The 5,987-nt window shown below is 42.0% G+C and overlaps 1 protein-coding gene across 2 annotated transcripts in view; it reads right to left on the bottom strand.

Moving 5' to 3' along the window:
• The window catches only part of LOC139074901 (leucine carboxyl methyltransferase 1-like), a 161,791-nt gene that overhangs the window by 10,417 nt on the left and 145,387 nt on the right, over positions 1–5,987 (bottom strand). The window lies entirely within an intron of this gene.

The following is a 5,987-nucleotide window of genomic DNA, read 5'->3' as shown; positions in this document are numbered from 1 at the left end:
CTTGAGCCCGGCTTCTGTTACTTGCAACCTGAAGCATCCTAAGTGATAACCCGAACAATACACTCATCTCCATGTTGCTTGACAAGTAAGCTGAAAATTAAGATATGGGTATGTGTCTGGGGGGGGGGGGGTGGGAATCTCACCCAGCTGGATTCTGAGCCCCCAGAAGCCGATACCATCTTTTCTTTACATCTACTCACAAGGCTTGCTGCTGCCTTGACTGCAATAGGTGCTGAATTCCCTACAAACATGTCCCCCACAGTCTCTCCATCCATATTTGTACATCCATAGACACTCATAAGGAAGCATATGCTCAGCTACTCGATACAACAACTCAGCACAGAAACACACAAAGACTCACTAAGGGACACAATTTGCTATAAGCCCAGATGTCCAAGGAAAACAGCAGATCCACAAATTTTACAAGATTAAACTTGCTCAGTTATCTAAAATAGTGCTTTTCCAACAGTGAGCTGTTTTAATATTAAATCAGTTTAATGCTATATAAGTCTGCATTTAAAAAAACAAAGTAAAACGGAAAATATACGCATGCATTACACATAGTAAGGGTTAAGACTGTTTCGTGAAGCTTTTGTTTCAAGCACATGTTGGGGGTCTAAGTGCAATGAAATGTGTTTTCTCACTGTTCGTGGCCATGTGATGAACACTGATTTCAAAGGAATCCTCTGGTGCCATCTGGTGGTAAAAGCCATACCTGCAGTTGAGGCAGGAGTCGTAGAGCAGTGATGAGAACACAAACCAAACAGGTTAAGGGTAGGAAGGGGCCTTAGAAATGATCTAGTCAACCCCAACACCCAGCGCAAGAATGCTTTCAACAGTATTAAGCCACTGCTTGACTACTCCCCACAAAGAAGGCACTCACTCCACTGCTAAGCAACTGCTGAAAAGCTGGTCAATTTGCCTCCCTCTAAGCGCTCCTTCCTGGACTTATTATTGCCTCTTGGATAACAAGGTGCAGTTTCTATTCCTCTCAATTCTGTATTATCAGTCGACTAAATATTATTGTTTCAGTCAAGCAATATTTACTGAGTGTCTGCTAAGTGCCAGGCATTGGAGATACAGTGGCGACAAGACAGACAAGGGACGGAGACAAACATAAACAAGAGATTATAACAAATGAAGGATTCAACAGTATGGAGGATAGAGGGACCTACTTTAGAGAAGGTGAAAGGGAAGGCCTCTCTGAAAAGGGGACGCTGAGTTGAGTCCTAGGGAATTGGAGAAAGTCAGCTGTGCAAAGGCATTCCAGACGGGAGGAACAGCAGATAGAAACCCTGTGGGGTGGGAATGGACTGGGAGCGTTCTAGTATCAGAAAGTAGGCATGGGGGCTGGAGAACAGTAGAAAACAGGAGAAACCAGAGAGGACTCTACAGAGAGAAGCCAGCTGAGGTCACAGAGGGCCTGGCAGGAGCCTGGGACTGATCTCAACAGCACGCTGGACGTGGTCAGTGATGCGCAGCACAAAAGGTGGGGAGATGCAACAGGACATAACACAAGTACATCTGATCCTAGTTCCCACAATTCCTTGCTTCCTGGTGTTTCTAACATGTGTCTCTTTCCAGTCCTCAAATCAAGATGACTGCCAGTGGTTCCCATGCAGTTCACAAAAGAAGATGTAGGAATGGCCGGCCAACAAGCACACAAAAAGGTGTTTAACATCATTAGTCGTCAGGGAAATGCAATTTAAACTCATCATGAGATGCTATTTCACCCCCACTGACAATACCGAATGTTAACAAGGATATGAAGCACCTGAAGTTTTGATATGTTGCTGGTGGGAAATGTAATCTGATAAAGCACTTTGGAAATTAGTCTGGCAATTAAATATACACCCACCCTCTGACTAAGCAATTCCACTCCTAGACATTTATCCTAGAGAAATGAAAGACAGATAAGGATGTTCATTGCAGCCTATTCACAAAATATCCAGTCAAAAACTGGATACAACTCAAATGTCCAACATCAGGTGAATGGATGAGCAAATCAGAGTATATTCACACAACATAAAAAGGAGCAAACTATTTTACACTGACAAAGGTTCTCTCCCTGACCAAACTCTGGCCAGGCTCCTCTGAGCCCTCTTCTCGACAGGCCTCAAACTTGGCATTTTCTATAAAGACTTGAACAAACTCTAAGATAGCTTCTAACAGCTCAAAGCCACACCCCTAGGATGACTCTAGTCCCCCTTGAAGTGCCTGCCTAAGAAACCTCAAGGCTGGCAAAAGCATTTACTGTTTGTTCCAACCAACGCTTAAAGACAGGGCCCCAGTCTCCCAGGTAGCAAATTCAGATGGTTTCACATGGACCAATCCCTCTTTCCCACTTTGTGTAATTTTTCTCTTCTCTGACTCTACTCACCATCCTCCTTATTCCCTCATTCTCCCTTTAAAACGCCCCCTGTACAAATCAAAGTTGGGTTTAGTTCACACTGGACTCTTTTCCTTATTGCAGTAGTTATTAGTGATTAAAATCTGCCCTTACCACTTTAACTAGTATCTGGCTTTGTGCATCTTTGACAACACACACAACATGGATGAATCTCAAAGAATATGTTGAGTGAAAGAAACAGAAAAAATATATACTGTCTTAGTCCATTGACATGACGTTCAAGCATAAGCAAATCTAATCTGTGATAGCCGAAATCAGAAAACAGTTGTTAGGTGGGGGTAAGGAGACTAACTAGAAAGAGATATAAGGGAAATTTCTGGAGTTTTAGAAATATTTTGTATCCTGCTCTTGGTGGTGATACACAGATACGTACAATTGTCAGCACTCATCAAACTGAACGCTGAGGATTTGAGCTTTTTATTATATAAATTCTCTCTCTCTCTCCCCCTCTCTCCTACCTCCCTCTTCTTCCGTCTCCTCCCTCTCTTTCTCAAGACCACCTGGGGAAATTCTGGGGGGGAAAAGAAGATGAGAGATGTAGCTGATACTTCTCTTTTCAATATCCACTCACCCCTTCTTCCTTACTACGAGGACCCCAATTTTGTTTGAGGTATCAATTTGCCCTACTGGAAATTCTCACCTCCCAACATGTTCCCGCAGCCAGAGGTGGGACCACATGCCCTAGTTCTGGCTAATGAGAAGTACGCAGAAGCCTACAGGGTACAGCTTTCTAAAAAGCTATTGCTTTTCTGATGAAAAGGGACAGGCGCAGGGGCCAGCCAGGTGGCGCCACAGCAGTTAAGCTCACATGTTCTGCTTCGACGGCCCAGGGTTTGCCTGTTCAGATCCTGGGTGAGGACCTACACACCGCTTGTCAAGCCATGCTGTGGCAGGCGTCCCACATAAAAGAGAGGAAGACAGGCATGGATGTTAGGTCAGGGCCCATCTTCTTCAGAAAAAAGAGGAGGATTGGCGGTAAATGTTAGCTCTGGGCTAATCTTCCTCCAAAAAAAAAAAAAAGGACAGGCTCAGACACACATCTTTCATTCATATCCCTTCCTTTTCTTTCTTCCTGGAGCACAGCTGCTCAAACAGACTAAAAAATCCTGCTAATCCCTGGTACAAACCTATTCTTACCCTGAGAAATAAGCTATAGGAGCTCCAAATCAATACACATCTAAGTTACTTTGCAAGTCAAAGTTTTCAGGCGTCAAAATGAAAAAAAGCAATTTCAACTGGAAGTCAAGAATGACAAATGAATTCCTGTGTTGAAGTATAGATAAGAATTTAGTATATAATCCAAGTGATGTTTCAAATCAATGGGGAAGGAGAGACCATTCAATAGATGGTGTAGGGACAACTGGCTAATAATTTGAGACTAAAGTAAGTTAGACTGCTACTTTATAACATATAAAACAATAAAGATAGATGCCAAAACCATAAAAGTGCTAAAAGAAAACGTTAGAATGATTGAGAATAGTCTTTCAAAGCATTACCCGAAATCCACAAGCCATAAAGTTAGATTGTCAGATTCTGCACCATAAAGATTCACAATTTCTGTATTATGAAATGTACGATACAAGCTAAACTGAAAGATAAGCATCAGTTTGAGAGAAATTATTGCAACAAATACAGAGGCAACAGATTACTATCCCTGATATAAAAAGTTCTTACAAATCAATAATAAAAATACAAATAACCAAACAAGAAAAAGACAACAACCCAGTAGGAAAATGATACAGAGAAAGGGCTCACATAAAAAATATCAACGATAGTAAGCAGACTAAAAATTCTAAGTTTCTGTAGTGATTATAGAAATACAAATTTGGAAAAGGTATTATTTTCTACCTGCCAGTTGATAAACAATTTAAGAAACTGAGAATATTCCACGATTAGCATCTCATTCACTATGGATGGGAATAAAAACTGATATAACCTCTTTCGAGGACCATTTTGCAGAAACTTCTCCCCTGAAATCCATCTCATAGGAAAACTCAAACACACGTGCAAAAATCATCATCAAAGCACTATTTTAATAGCAAAATCACAGCCACTGAAATGAACAATAGAAGAGTGGTCAAGAAAATTACAATCACACTGCGAATACTGTGCAGCCATTAAAAAGAATGAGGTGGATCTGTGTGAAATTAGACATATAATAGGTTTATATTACACTATTGAGTGTGGAAAAAGTATTCACTTCATCATTAAAAAATTAAGCTTTTAAGAGGAAAAACGATGTGATATTAATATTCTAGATCCAAGATCATTATCTTTCACAGATATTTTCAAAAATTTCATTCATTCTTTTTTAAAAAATGGGGGAGACAGAATCCATGATGTGACTATTTTGATGGGCAAGTTTGGCAGCTAATTTATCCTCATTAGAATGTTCTAGTTCTAAAATGACATATCATCTCTGGGGCAGAAAGCAGCAGCACCTGCCTTCAAAACATTTCAGATGAAAATTTCAGCCCTGCTCTCTGGGGCACAGCTGTGAAGATATGATCAGTGTGCTGGAAAGACCAAGGCCCCCAGGAAAAGGCCACCCTTCCTGAGAGGTGACCCAGTGGCCCGCTTGCATGTCAAGAAGGACATTTTTCCATTTCATTGAGAAATCATATTGACCTCTATGATATTCACAATGGAATTTCAGCCTTATAGCCCCTGGTCTTGTCTCTAAAACATAGAATACTAAAAACTAGAAAAACAGAATTTTAAGATCTCATCAGGAAATGTAATCTTGAGCATCTGCATTGAGCCATCTGACAAATTATTATATGTCTACAATGCACATGGCAATAGGCGGATATGGTCCTTGCTCTGAATCATGTTTACTCTAGTCAGACAGAAAAGCATGAAACAGTATGTCTGAGTTACAACTGAGCTGATGACCACCAAGGCAATGCAGAGAGTGTCATGAGGACATATAACAGGGGCAAGATCTTGACTGCAGGTGTCAGAAAGGCCTCCTTGAGGGATCCATATCTGAGAGAAACCAAAAAACCTTGGAGTCATCTTTGACTCCTCAGTCTCCCCCACATCCAGTCTGTCAGCACATAATATCAGCTCATTCTCTCTTCAAAATGGACCCAGAATCTGACGGACTCTCAGAACTTGCTCTGCTACCATCCTGATCCAAGCCACAGCATCTCTGACTTGGAATATTCCAGTACCACTAACTCATCTCCCTTTTCTAGCCTTGCCTCCTACAGTCTATTCTCCACAGAGAAGCTGACATGATCCTGTGAAAACTCAAGTCACGTCACCTCCTTCTGCAGTTCAAAATCCTCCAATGGTGCCTACCTCAGAGGAAAAGTTAGGGCCTTACAAGAGCCTGCAGCATCTGTACCCACGGCCACCCAGATTCCATCTGCTACTCTTCTCCATCTCACTCAGGCTGGCCTTGTGGCTCCTGGAACAGGAGAGGCCAGCTCCTGCCTCAGGGCCTTTCTGCTCTCTGTTCTCTCTGCCTGGACACCGTTACCCCATATATCCACAGGACTCACTCCCTCACCCTCCACAAGTCTTTCCCCAGCATTAACTTCATTGGGGCCTTCCCTGGCCATCCCATCTC

This window comes from Equus przewalskii, chromosome 12, assembly GCF_037783145.1.
Source record: "Equus przewalskii isolate Varuska chromosome 12, EquPr2, whole genome shotgun sequence".
Taxonomy (NCBI): Eukaryota; Metazoa; Chordata; class Mammalia; order Perissodactyla; family Equidae; genus Equus; species Equus przewalskii.
Note: the sequence above shows the minus strand (reverse complement) of the source record. Positions and strands in the feature narration are given on the sequence as shown.